The sequence below is a fragment of the Vicugna pacos genome, chromosome 31 (genome assembly GCF_048564905.1).
Source record: "Vicugna pacos chromosome 31, VicPac4, whole genome shotgun sequence".
Classification (NCBI taxonomy): Eukaryota; Metazoa; Chordata; class Mammalia; order Artiodactyla; family Camelidae; genus Vicugna; species Vicugna pacos.
This window is the reverse complement of record NC_133017.1, coordinates 609,276-624,684: the sequence shown is the minus strand read 5'-3', so window position 1 is coordinate 624,684 and position 15,409 is coordinate 609,276. Positions and strand designations below refer to the sequence as shown.

At 35.5% G+C, this 15,409-nt stretch overlaps 2 pseudogenes; both read left to right on the top strand.

Annotated features, from left to right (window-relative positions):
* The first annotated feature begins 1,468 nt into the window (after nucleotides 1-1,468).
* Nucleotides 1,469-2,373, top strand: LOC102540804 (olfactory receptor 4C11-like; annotated as a pseudogene).
* A 3,270-nt stretch (nucleotides 2,374-5,643) lies between these two features.
* LOC102540557 (olfactory receptor 4A15-like) lies at nucleotides 5,644-6,560 on the top strand (annotated as a pseudogene).
* Nucleotides 6,561-15,409: the final 8,849 nt, after the last annotated feature.

The following is a 15,409-nucleotide window of genomic DNA, read 5'->3' as shown; positions in this document are numbered from 1 at the left end:
TCAAGATTCAAAAATAGAAGAGATTAGAACATTCACACAACTTCCTCTGTAGGGGTTCTTGTATCACATGTTTAGAAATAACAAATCGTGTCTTGGATTTCAAGAAACTCTTCCCTAACTACTTTTTACTTTTGGAGAAATCATCACTTTCTGGTACACTGCATAATTTATTTATTATTTTTAAATTATTATTGTTATTAGTTTTGTCTCTCTTCTCTTATACACTATAAACTATGAGTCAGGGATTCTTCTTTTTTGTTCATTGATATATAATTAGTGTCTAGATCAGCCTGATGTAGGAGCTGAGTAAATATGTGTTGAATAAATGAATAAATGAGACATTTTCCCATATTCAAATTTAAACCTATCTGTTACATTAACACACTAACATGTTAAGTTTGGCAAATAAATGTAAATAACTATTGCTGATATTAGACCTTAAATCTTAATGATAACTATAATTTTTGCTTTGATAGAATGCAAAGAACACTATTTAAAATAAATTCTATATTCTAGTTAATTTTCTCATATGTAAGTCTATATATAATGTATGAAATTTCAAATAGAAAATAAACCCATTGTACTCTGTCAACATTTTCATCACTCTTTGTATTTCATTCCTTTTCTCACAAAATTAAATCTGATGTATATTTTTAAAGCACTTCTGATCCCAATAAAATCATATATAGCTTCAAATTTAAATTTTATTATTGGGATTAATCTGGCCAGAGTTTCCTAATAATTCACTGGAACTCTAACCTTTGTGATATATAACTGTCATGTATCCTAATTGGCAATGAAAGTTAAACTATGGCCACCACGAGCCTAAAATTGGAGAAATAATTTTTTTTAAGCATAACCCAAGCAAGATACTGAAAAGGTCAGGAATAATTGTGCAAACTGGTGCCCAAATCAAGAAATATTTTGGCTCAAGAGGGAATCTCCAGAAGCATTATTTCAAAATTATATACGAGTATCATTTTTCACTAATTGAGATGCATGTACATTATGTTCATGTACATATCCTAACATATGCATGTGCTTAATGAAGTATCTTTAGAATGTCTCACTGTCATATGAAGAAGGAGCTTCAAGACATTAAAGTGACCTGATCAAGATCATAAAGCAAAGTCACTAGAGCTCAGAATTTAGCAGAGAGAATAATCACTTGAGGGCTATCCCTCACCAGAAATAATACCTTAGTCTCCCTAGAAAGACCTTGAGTCAGTGCCCATAGTTAAAGTATAAGCATCAGCATTAAAAAATAAAAAAGCTTCCCAAGTGAGTATAAAGTATGGGCAACTTTGAGAAACACTGAATTCTAAGTGTTAATGGAAATAGAAATCTGAAAGTTGTAATTCTGAATCCAAATACACTGCTATTGCCAAGTCACCATTTCCCCAATTTTCTTTGCAGATGAACCATTTCTCAGCTGTGTCTGCCCTACATTCATCATAACAGCAGCATTATGAATTGCGGTGTGAATGAGTTTGTTCTGTATGGGTTAGCACAGAATGTTCTAAAGGAGAAAGTAGCACTTGTGATCTTCTTGCTTCCATACCTTGCAACTCTGTTGGCAAACTTCCTTATTGTGATGACCATAAGATATAGTCAGGCACGTGGGAGCCCACGTACTTCTTCCTTTTCTGTTTATCCTTTGCTGATGCCTGTTTGTCAACAACCACTGCTCCTAGGCTGATTGTAGATTCTGTATCTGAGAAAAAACTCATCTCCTACAATGAATGCATGACACAGATCTTTGCAGGTCACTTCTTTGGGTGCATTGAGATCTTGGTGCTTGTCCTCATGTCCTTTGATCACTATGTGGCCATTTGTAAGCCCCTGAGATACACCATCATGATCCAACGTGTCTGTGGAGCATTGGTGGATCTGACCTGGGTGGGGTCTTGCATCCATTCTTCAACACAGATCCTTGTGGCTCTGAAATTACCCTTCTGAGGTCCCAATGTTACCAATCACTATTTCTGTGATATGCAGCCTTTACTGGAACTTGCCTGCATGGATAATTATGTCATCAATCTACTCATTGTGTTTAACAGCGAGTCCATATGCATAGTGAGTTTCATAATGCTGCACATCTCCTATGTTTTCTTCTTACATTCTCTGAGTAATCAGAGTGCAGAAGGAAGAAGGAAAGCCCTTTCTGCCTGCACCTCCCACATTATTGTTATCATCCTATTCTTTTTACAATGTATATTCACATACATTCACCCTCTAACTGTATTTCCAGTGGACAAGATGGTGGCTGTGATTCACACGATTGGGACACCCTTGCTCAACTCTCTGATTTATATTCTGAGGAATGCAGAAGTCAAAACTGCCATGAGAAAGTTATGGTGCAACAAACTCTGACATGAGGTGGCAAAGAGCAGAAGACACCAATTGCTAATTCTGTCACATTTTAAATAAAATTGGCTCATTAGAAAAGACAAAATGTCCTACTCTCACTGTGGACAATATTATCCTCTTCCAGTGGAAACTTGAAGGGAATAGGCAGACTGAGCACAGAGCAAAGATCTATATTATTTTAAGCCAATGTCTCATAGAGTAACACCATTAAGTACAGTCATATTTGTGGAAGCCAAAGCCTGTTCCTCATGTCTGATGTCTGCATTGATACTTCTCCTCTTTTGAGGTTTGTAAGCCAGATCTTATTGTTCCTATAGTTTACCTTCTTTATTTATACATTATTTTGGTTTGGAATTTTTTCTTTTTCATGTTTCTTATCCAAATTTAACAATTTATCACTGAGTTCTGCCATCCATTTTGTTGGCAAATCAGTTACTGTTGCCTAATGTTGCACATAATTTAAAAAGAAGAAATGTTTACACTTGAGATATATATATATATATATATACACATACATATATATATATATATACACATACACACACACAATATGTTTAGAAAGAGAAGAGGTTTTTGACAGGAGACGTTCACCCATCACTTGAAATTTGATGTTGTTATTGGTAGAATTGTTTCCCCCAAGGAAAAAAAAAATGTGTTGGTGTCCTTATCTGTAGTTCCTCCAAATGTGACCTTTATTTAGAGATAGGGTCTTGTGGTGTAAGAACCTGACAGCTTTCTGGAGTGTAATATAAGCACCTGACATTAAGCTTTTGATTGTCCAGCCATTCACTTCAAAAATATTCATGTTGAATAAATCCATTGTCATAACTAGATACAGATCCAGGCCTCTCTGTCCATGAAGTCCCCTTTTACAAAGCCCTGGGTGACCTATAATTGATCATTTGTGTGACCTTGCTTTCCCCTTCCTATGATTTATTCCTTCTCTTATGTTTTAAATCCACTAATAGAGAGTGAACCCAAGAAGATTTAGGCATTCCACCCTTGACCTCAGTGAAGGCAGAACACTAGGTTCTCTTCTCTCTCTCTCTGAACCTGTGGCATCCCTGCATGACCTCAGGCATGCTGTGTACCCTTCATGACCTCTGAGGAATAAACCTTGTTTTTCCAAAGTTCCCTGCTGGGTGTCACTGATCATAATAAAAAGCACAAGTGTCCATCCAGTGACAACATTGGTTCTGGTTGGGAAAATCTCTATGGGGGCTCCCCACAAGCAATAGGCTCAGATAAGTGTGGCCAGGGATTCCTAGTTAAACAGTATTACTCTCCATAGACTGAGACTGACACAAAAGAGCTATTTAAAGAGGTAATGAAGTTAAATTTTTCTTATCAGGGTGAAAAGATGACATCCTTTTAAGAACTGATACAAAAATTTTAGGGGAATGTTTGCTAGGCTTAAAGCAATGCATAATAAAAAAAAAAAAACAGCATGCGGATGTCTCACAAAATCTCAAGTCAACTGGTCTGGCCATACAGAGATGGTAAAATGAGATGGGCTAAACAATCGAATGGTATTTCTCTATTTTGAAGTTAGTAGGAAAAGACCTGATGAGATAAATTTCCCTGGGAAATGGCTAGTTGCTAGCTTCCTATGTAAACATAGGTTTGCTATCCTTTTTGTAAAATTATCCTAACATGGTAATTTTTTGGATGGTGTCTGTGTGTGCTACTTGGAATTTCCTTTAAATAATTTACACTGCAAATAAAAACAGTCTTCTGAATAATCAGAAGACTCCACGGAGAAAATGGACAGAGAGCTGAATAAAATAAAATATCTCCTCAAGAAATAATGCAGCCTTTCACCCTCTGTTGTGATATTAGATGAAAGCAGAATCCCAGATATCTATGAATGAGTTAAAGAGTCTCCCTTCAGATAGTGAACAAGCCTCCACAAGGTAAGGCTTAAAGTAAATAGTAGAAACCAGTCTTCACAATTGTGTAACTTCATTATGAAAGAAAGTAAATCATTTCAAAATAAATCAAACTTAGACCCCATTTCTAGTTTGACCTAAAAATGGGTGACCTTGGGGATATTCATGAGATGATATGAGCCTCATTGTCTTCAAATATAAAATGAAGATTATTGTTCTTGTTAACATAAATGCTAGATATGATACATTAAATTGTGAGTGCATGATTGAAACCATTGTAGGAGATGTGAGCAATTGAGTGATAAAATAAGAATAAGGTTTAAAGAGAATCATTTGAGCTGTTTCAGGAGAACAAATTGTTGGGGGCCATAATTAAAGTAGAGACTTGACAGGAGGCTTTAGCAGTGGGCCAGTAAGGAGATGGGAGACAAGGAACGGTCAAATTTGTGATATATTTTGAAAATAGAAACAACAGTATCTGTCAAAGGAATGAATAAGTAATATGACCAACAACAGGGTAAATAACACTGTGAGATTTATTGACTGAGCAATTATAATGGAGGTGGTATCATTTAATGAAATGGGGAACACCTTTTTTAATTGTGGAAACTTAAAATATTGTTTTATAAATACTAAAATGGTGTCCAACTGCAGATGTCCAAAATTGAGATGTTCCTTAGACAAATGTTAAAATTAAGGTAGAGATAGGGGCTGGAGACACAAAATTGGAATAAAGACACTCAGAAAGAAGTCTTAGTTCTGAGACAGTTCAAGGCAGTGACCTTCTATTCACAGTTTGATCTACTCACATTAAGTACTTAAATTAGCTTAAATGGGACTCAATATTACATGTTTGTGACTTTCTAAATGGTGTGCCTTTTCTTGGAATTCCCTTCCCATCTTTTCTTGTTCTTTGCCTTTTCTTTAGAACTGAGCTAAGCATTGCTTTTTCCAGGAAATCTTCTCTGATTCCAGTTTGACTGATACATTCCTACTCTATGAAACTTAGCTTGTGTGATATTATAATATTAAATAATATATAATATAATATAATATAAGGATATTATAGCTTGTGTGATATTATAATATTAATATAATTAATATAATATAAGGATATTATAATATCCTTATAATGGCACTTATTACATGAGTCTGGGATTTTCTGATTCCTAGTCTTTAATATATCCCTGAAGTCAGGAAACTATGCCTTATTCAATTTGGTACTCACAATGTCTATGGCACATTGGACTCAAATATATACTTCATACAATTTATTTTAATTGAATGGACAAATTAAAGGTTAAATTTATAATGCATTTGAATTTTCCCTATTGTTTTGTAGGTAAACTGCTTCTAATATGTGGTCAGCTCCTGTACAGACTAGATGAAATCAATGAACAATGTAAATGAGTTTGTCCTCTTGGGGTTCACTCAGGGACCCCAGGGTCAAAAAATATTATTTGCTGTGTTCTTTCTCATATACATTGTGACAATGTTGGGCAATCTACTCATTGCTGTAACTGTGGTGGTCAATCCAACCCTGAATTCCCCTATGTACTTCTTTCTTGGCTATTTATCACATACGGATGCTGTTTATTCTACTATAGTCACCCCAAATATGAATATAGATTACTCAGTGAGAAGAAAATCATTTCATTCCAAGCCTGCATGGCTTAGCTTTTTATGGAACACTTATTTGGTGGTGCTGAGATTTTACTCCTTGTTGTCATGGCTTATGACCACTATGTGGCCATCTGCAAACACTTGCATTATTTGATGATCATGAATAAGCAAGTGTGTGTTCTGCTGCTGCTGTTGGCTTGGGTTGGTGGGTTTTTACATGTTGTAGGTCAACTTCTCTTGGTTTGCAACCTTCCCTTCTGTGGCCCTAATGTCATTGATCACTTCCTCTGTGACACGTACACTTTGTTAAAACTTGCTTGCACTGACACCTACATTATTGCCCTCACTGTGGTTGCCAAAGATGGGGTAATCTGTATGGTCATCTTTATGCTCTTACTCACCTTCTATGGGGTCATTCTGCACTCCATGAAGAATCTTAGTCAGGAAGGGAGGCACAAAGCCTTGTCTACTTGTGGCTCCCACATTACTGTGGTGGTCCTCTTCTTTGTCCCTTGCATCTTTATGTATGTGAGACCTCCTTGTACCTTACCCATTGATTGATCCTTGGCTGTATTTTATACTATTATCACCCCTTTGTTGAATCCTCTAATGTATACTCTGAGAAATGGAGAGATGAAAAATGCCATGAGAAACCTCTGGACAAGAAAAAGAAAATGAGAAATCAGAAAGGTGTATCATCTATTTTCAGTGAAGAATTTCTCTTTCCAGGTAGCCCATTTGTAATTATTTAATTGTAGTAAATTTCTCCTTAGGTTTGATAACTTGGGCATGATGAGAACCATTTATTATATGAATACTTCCAATGATCAAAATATACTTTTAAGATTTTCATAATTTGCTAGTTCAAATATATATTTTGCTTTTAAATATATTTTTAAGGTTTTCACAATTTCTTAGGAAAGTTTTTTTTGAAGTGTATAATGATTATTGAGATTATAGATTTATATTCTATATGATGAATTAAGCTATTTTAAGACTGTAAATTATTTTATTTAGTGGAAGATATTCTAATGTTTCTTTTTTAAATAATATAATTTTTCAGAATTATGGGACTTGATGCAGATTTCAGAAAAATAAAATAAAAAATAAGACATAAAAACGGATACACCTCCCATAGGTAGCCCATATTAATATTTGAAGTATGAATCTTATTTTTTGTATCTGCAAGATACTTTACATATATTATTTTATTTCTATTGCTTGTGTTAATGTTGTAGAATAGTTATGCTTCAGAGTTGTAATATTAATCATAAAGAAGTTTAGTATATAAAAATTCTCCAAATGAACAAAATGTATATGCAGAAAAATAATTAAATCGTACTCATTTTCCCAACTGGGCAATCACATTATCCCCTCAAATGAAGTAGCTTTGTCTGGAGTTATATTTTCATAAAGATGATCCATTAATCTTCCCAAATAATTTAGAATGTGTGTTCACATCTCCGCTCCTTTTCAATATTCCCATTGTTTTTTTGTTTAAAGTGTTTCATAGCCTTCTGTAGATACCCAAGCTCTGTCTTTTATGTGTGAATTTAGCATAATTCATAATCCATAAACTAAAAACTTGACACTAATATTTTGGGTATCATTGTTAACAAAGTTGCTGACAATATATGCCATTCTTATCTCTCTTATTAATGAAATATAGCTTACTAGGTAATAAAGAGTCCAGAATATATTGTTTTATTTAACAGACATCATTCATAACATTCTCTCTCTCTCTCTGATCATGCTTGAAAAAAAAATCTGCTAGAAGCATGTGGTCAAAGAACTTACTATTCTGCCTCCCTTACTTAGTCTGGATTCATCAGGGGCTAAGGCTTTGGGGCAATCATTGCTTTTCACTGGTGAACCACACTATATGAGAGACTTTACTTTCTGCTTTTTATATTACATGAAGATTTCTTACATCAAAATCTTATTAAACATGACAATATTGACCTAATAATATCAAATATTTGAGTTAATCTGAATTTATATAATTCCTCCACTTTTGGTTGTTGCTATAAACTGAAGGTTTACATCTCCCTTCAAATTCTTAAGTTAAATCCTTTACAATATGGTGGTATTTGGAGATGAGCCCTTTGAGGTATGATTAATTTGGGAAGGTGGAACCCACATGAGTGAGATTAATGCCCTTATAAAAGACATCCCATAGTCACTTGACACTTCTGCCATATGAGGACACAGCAGACGGCTTCTGTGCACTAGGAAGCAGACCCTCCCTATAAGTGGAATCTGCCTGCACCTTAATCTCAGACTTCTGAGGCTCCAGAACTGTGAAAAATAAATGTTCATTGTTTAAGCCACCCTGTCCATGGTATTCTGTAATAGGAGCCCAAATGGACCAAGACAGAAATTTAGTTAATTTTCAAATTTGCATCCTTATTTCAAGTGATAAGATAAGAATCTTTGTTAATTGTCTTTGTTCATTGGTCTATAAGCTCCATGAAATCAGGCACAATTACTTAATTGTATCTGTGTTATCTGTTCCTTGCACAATGTATGAGACATAGAATTCACCCCTCAACTTTGTCAGTTATGTGAATCCTTGAGTTCTTGAACTACTGGGGTGAGAATTTTTATTGATTTTTATTAACTCTTTATACATGTATTTGCTACAAATATGTTGTTATTTTTATCTCATAATTATGAGTGCTTTTATATAAAGATGTTATATTTTAATATTTTTTACTTTTGATTTTGTCTATCACATTAATCTCAGAAAATTCCATTTTCTGCCAGTGATTTTATAAATTTTAACCTTTTTAAAAAACTTTTTAAACATAATGTTTTACCCCTTTTTAGATTTTTTTGATGTTAAAAAATATCTAAGCCTCTTTTCCCTAAACAGGTAAAATAATCTGCAAATATAATAATTAATTTTAGTAATAATATGAAATTTAATTTAATATGTCAGATTTTACACCATCTAAAGGATTAAATTTCTGACATGTTTCTCCTCCTCCTGCCCCTCCTTCCTTTTCTTCTCTGCTTTCTTCTTTGTTATATTCCTCTACCACTAACATATTTCAGTGGTTAAGGAATTTTAATGTGTATTTATACCTAGTAGGGGTTTGTTCCCCTACTCACTTTTTTAAAAAGCTTCTTGCAATTCCCAAATATTTGTTTTCCCTGATAAACTTTAACATAACTTTGCCAAGTTTGAAAACTTCCCATAAAATATATATTTAGAATGTCATTATTCTTAATATTTATTTTGAAGAAAATGCCATGTTTAATACCCTGTTTTCCCATCCAGAAAATGACACATATTATGAAGAATTGATTGATGTCTCAAAAATCTGTCTAGAGTATACGTAACTCTTGCTTTTTGGTTTTCTTTTAAACATTCTTGTTTACATTTGATTCACATTTTCAATAAACTTGTACTAAAGGGCTTACTGTCTTGCTGTCATGAATTACAGTACAATTCCCAAAGCCATGGGACAAATGTCTTTATCCAAATATTCATAGGCCTGTATCCAACAATACACAATTATGTGTTTTACCACATAGTTAGATCTGTATCCATTCTCATCTGAATCTGTATGAGCATCTGTATGTACATATTCAATGACATGTAAGTCTGTATCCAATTGCACATATATGTCAACATGTGAACACACATGGGTCCGCATCTGACAAAATATGGATCAGTATTTGACTACTGATGTGAACATATTTGCATATGTACAGGCATATATATTTGATATGGTCACACAGGCCTGTATCTGTCCACCCACAGGGCTATCTTGCCATTCACTGCTCTGTATCTGACTGTATATGGATTTAGGCAGAACTTGACTGAATGATTCTTCTGTTCCATGTGGCATGAACTGAGGTCACTCTCTGGTATTCAGCTTATTGCTGGACTTTTAAAGAGAGTCCAAGATAATTTCATGTATATGAATCAAGCCTTGGCAGGAATGATGACAAGGCCAGGCTCTTCTGGGTCTTTTTCTTCTCCATGTAGATATAGGGCTGTGTAGTCATGGCTGGCCCCTGGTCCAATTGACAGGCTGCCTGCTGCTGGTGGGCAGAGCCAGGTCCTGGAGTGGTTGGTTGTATAACCCAGGAACCGAGGTCCTGGTGCAGGCCCACTGATGGGTGGGACTAGGTCACAAATTAGTTGCCTATGGAGCTCAAGGCTTGTGCTGGTTAACTGGTGGGAAGAGGCCAGTCTCAGGAAGGTTGGCTGAGGATCTCAGTGTGTCCTGGAGCCTGTGTCATTCTGCTAGTGACAAGGCTGGGCCAAAGTGTCTTGGTGTCATGCCAGCCTGATGGTGGGCAGGTCAGCTCTTGACAAGGCTGTCTGAAGGGCCATGGTGTTCCTAAGGCTGGTGTCTGCTGCTGGTGAGTGGGGCTGTGGCTCAGTGAGTAAGACACAGATGGCTACCTGGCCAGGTCCTGGGGCTAGTACCAGCCCACTGGTGGGCCAGGCCAGATCTTGGGGTCTCTAGCGATGGGGCAGGGATCTCAGAGCTTGTGTTAGTTCCCTGGTTGGGGGGTAGGGCCCAGGTGGTCCTAGGGCTGGTGCTGTCTCACTCATGAGTGGGCTGCAATGGGACATGGCTAGCTGAAAAGCCCTTCTGGTCCTAAGGCTAATGTCCACACACTGGTATTCAGGGGCATGACCCAGGGACCCTGGGGCAAGTATGAATCCATTGGTGGGTAGAATTGTGTCCTGGTGTCTCTGGTTGCAGGGTACAGGGACTCTGAAGCTGTTGTTGGCCCACAGGTAGATGGGTTCAGGGCCCAAGTGATATTGGGTCTGGTAGCATTCTCTCCCCTTCTTGGTGGGTGCCTCTAGTTTTGGGACTGGTGCTGGTTAACTGATGGGTGAGCCTGAATCTCAGGAGAGTTGAGGGCTCAAGGGATCCTATGATAGGCAGTCTGATGGTGGATGGGGCTGTGTCGTTGCCCAGCTAACTGCTTGATTTGGGGCTTCTCAAGATTGGTGATGCCTTGCTGAAGCATGGGACTGGGGCCCACCACTAAAAAGCTGAAAGGAAGATTCCAATATGGAGCTTGGCAACACTGGTGTCCTTGTTCTGGTAATATCTGCCCAAAGTGGCTGTTGTCTGGACATATGTCCCCAAGGTGGGTCCCAATTTCCTACTTCTTTGGGAGGTTCTCCAAGATCAGCAAGTTGGTCTCACTCAGGTTTCTTTCAAGTTACTTATTAATCTTAAATTTTTGCCTTGAGTCTTGGACTGTGTGTGATTTTGTATTGACCTTTAAGGCTGGAATCTCTATTCCCCAAAAGGGTGCCCCACTGGCTTTCAAAGGCAAGTGTTTCAGGGGCTCATCTTCCCAGTGCAGGACACCTGTGGGGCTCAGAACTCTTTACTCCTTTGAGATAATGTCTGCACCTGGATTAACCTCCCATTTGTTTGCTGCTTACCTCATGGAAGTGACTAGACTATGTCCTGTATCCACCACTCCTACCTGTCTTGGTGTGGTTCTTTCCTTATATTTTTAGTAGTAGAAGATATTTTCTGCTCATCTTCAGTTCACTCTCATCAATAGTTGCTCTGTAAATAGTTGTAATTTTGGTGTTCCCATGGGAATATGTGGGCTCAGTGTCTCTCTTCTCCACCATCTTGGATCACTCCACCCTCTATGTCTCTGTTTATGCCAATACAACACTATTTTGAACATCATAGATTTATAGTATGTTTTAGAATTGAAGAGTTATGATTTTTTGACTCTTTAGACTCCCTTGAGATTTCATATTAATTTCAGGTTTGATTTTCCTCTTTATACAAAAGAACATTGTTGGGCTTTTGATAGGGATTCCATTGAATTTTTAGGTCATTTTAGGTGGTACTGATATCTTAACAATATTAAATATTTCAGCTCACAAATGCCTTTCCATATATGTGTGTGTTCTATAATATCTTTCAGCAATGGTTTGTAGTTTTCAATATAGAAGACTTTTGCCTCCTCCTTGCTTAAGTTTACTTGAGTATTTTATTGCTTTTGATTCAATTGTAATTGGAATTGTATTCTTAATTTCCTCTTTTTGTTGTTCATTGATAGTATAGAAATTCAATATACTTTCAGACAGTAAAAAACAAAACAAAACAAAACAAACAAACAAACAATAACTCTCAAAAAATTGGGTCTAGAAGGAATGTACCTGAACATAACAAAGCTCCATATGAGATTTCCACAACTCATATCATACTTAACACTGAAAGGCTGAAATCTAGATCAAGACAAGTGCACACTCTCACCACTTCTCTGTAACATAGTACTGCAATAAAATTTTATATTACATTTTTAGAGTTTTATACATATAGATCATATAATCTCTGGAATGAGATAATTTTACTTCATTATTTTTTCCTTAACTTTACTGTGTGTAACAGTGCTTCAGTTGGAGCCACTTCCTGTCTTTTGGATCTCAGCTTAATCATCACCTTTTACAATAGCCAAAACATGGAAACAGCCTAAATGTCCATCAACAGGTGACTGGATAAAGAAGATGTGGTATATTTATACAATGGAATACTACTCAGCCATAAAAACTGACAACATAATGTCATTTGCAGCAACATGGATGCTCCTAGAGAATGTCATTCTAAGTGAAGTAAGCCAGAAAGAGAAAGAAAAATACCATATGAGATTGCTCATATGTGGAATCTAAAAAACAAAAACAAAAACAAACAAACAAACAAAAATAAAGCATAAATACAGGACAGAAATAGACTCATGGACAGAGAATACAGACTTGTGGTTACCAGGGGGGTGGAGGGTGGGAAGGGATAGACTGGGATTTCAAAATTGTAGAATAGATAAACAAGATTACACTGTATAGCACAGGGAAATATACACAAAATGTTATGACAAATCATAGTGAAAAAAATGTGACAATGAGTGTATATATGTCCATGAATGACTGAAAAATTGTGCTGAACACTGGAATTTGACACAAAATTGTAAAATGATTATAAATCAATAAAAAATGTTAAAAAAAAGAAACATCCTCCCTGATTACATTATCCATAGTAGCTTTTCCTCTCTTATTTCTGTCACAGCACCTTATTTCTTGTCTTATAATCCCTGAATAAAACTACAACTACTTTATTAAATTGTCTCCTTCTTTATTGTCTTACTCTATTATAAAAATATAAGATCCATGCAGGAAGCAACTTTTGTATTTTTTTCCCCTTTTATATTAATTCCTGTGTCCTCAACCATAGCATAGTTTGTGTATTAAAATAGATACACTAAGTTAAAAAAAGAATTAATAACTAGTTAAATAATTAGTTTTTATATCTAATTAGGTGGTAAAAATTTATATATTTGACCAAACATCAAGACAGAATAAATTGAGTGCTAAATAAAAAGAAAGAAAAACTTGTTTTGGCAAGTAGGAAAATACATGAGAAATCAATCTTCCCTGGAACAAAATGATTGGGCTAATAGTTTGTTCTTGATTGGTAGTAGTTTGAACAAAGCTCTGAAGCTATTTTTTTTCTTTGTGTCACATCTTTGTAACCCTCATTCTGTGATGTGTTTTACTAGTATCTTTAAATATAGAGATACTTTAACATTTAGTGGAAAATCCCAGTAAATTTAATTAAGCAAACATCAGTATTGGACATATTCCAATTCTATGACTTAATAATAAATGTGGTTACAAGGCATAAATGTCCAGTGATCTTGGCCTCTATTGAGAAAAAAAGATGATATCCTTTTTAAGAGCTGATATGAATTCTTCAGGAGATCCTTTGTTAGGTTTAAAGTAATGCATTTAAAAAAGAAACAACAGCAAAAGAATGTCTCATGATCTCAAATCAGCTAATCTGGGCACACCAACATGATAGAATTAGAGGAACTAAATAATTGAAGGATATCTTTCTATTTTGAAGTTAGTAGGAAAAGAAGTTACTTGAGATGAATTTCCCTGGGAAAATGGCTAGTTGGTATCTTCCCATGTAAACAGGATTTTCTTGCATTTTTAATAAATTATCCTAACATAGTGACCTTTTGTTTTTTTGTATGCACTGTGAAATTTCTTATAAAAAATTTATAGTGCAAATAAAAGTCTTTAATATAATCCAGACTCCATGGAGAAATGAGCAGACATGTGAATAAAATAAAATATTTCCTCAATAATGCAGCCTTTCACCCTCTGTTGCATGTTGGATGAAAGAATTCTAGAACTTTTTGAGTAACTTGAAAATTCTCCCTTCAGATTGTGAACAAGCCTCCACAAGGTAACACTAAGACTGAATAGTGAGAACCAGTTTTCACAATTGTGTGACTTTTTATTTATGTAAGTAATTGAGTCATTTTGGAATAAATAAAAGTTACATTCCAGTTCTAGTTTTATCGCTTAAAAATATGCCCTTGGGAAAATTAATGAGATATTCTGATCTTCAGTTTAATCAACTATAGAAAGGTAATTACAGTACTGTTTACTGCAAAAGTGAATTGAAAGGCAGTAATTTGTGAGAGTGTAACTGGAATTCACTGAAAGTTTTGAGCAGTTGGGTGATGTAATCATAATATTTAAAGAGTATATTTTGATCTGTTTCAGGAGACAAATTGTTGTAGGCCAAAAAAAAGTGGATAGACATGGCAGGAGGCTACTGCAGTAGGCCAGGAAGGAAATGGGAGGTAGGGAATGATCAAATTTGTAATATAATGTGAGAGTAGAGACAATAGAATTTGTTACAGATATGAATAAGAACTATGAGAACAAAAAGGGAGTGAGTAATTAGGTGAGATTTTAAAAGGTGACACTATTTAATGAGATGGGGAAAATTTTAAATTTTTTTGTAATAGACACTACATTGATATACAACAGCAGATCTCTAAAATTGGAGATATTGCTTACACGAGTGTTAAAATTAGAGTAGAGGTAGGGGCTGGAGACACTACTTCAGTATGCATTGGTCAGGAAAAAGAGGAATATCTAACTACAGACCCTCAGTAAAAAGTCTCAGTGAGACTAAAGCAGTCCAGGACAGTGACCTTTTATTCATAGTTTGATCTACTCACACTGAATATGTAAGTTAATTTAACTGGGTCTCAATATTACACATTCATGGTTATAAATGGTGTACATTTTCATGGAATTCCCCTCCCCCTCTTTTTTTGTTATTTGTTCTTTGTTCTTTCACTGTTCCTTTAAAACTGACCTAAATTGTTGGTTTTCCCAGGAAGCCCTTCTCTGATTCTAGTTTGACTGATATAGTCCTACACTGTGATCCTTAGCATTGTGTCAAAATTCTTATAACACCCCTTATTACATGGATGTGGGACTTTCTGATCCTTCACCATGTATCATATCACTGAGAGCAAGGAGCTATATCTTATTCAGCTTGGTACAATATCTATGACACATTGAGCACAAATATATACTCCATATACAGTTTTTAATTGAATAGGTCAATAAAAGATGAAACTTATAACACACTTAGAAGTTTTCCCTACTGTTTTGTAGGTAAACTGCTTCTAATAGTGACCTCAGTACCTGTACAGACTAG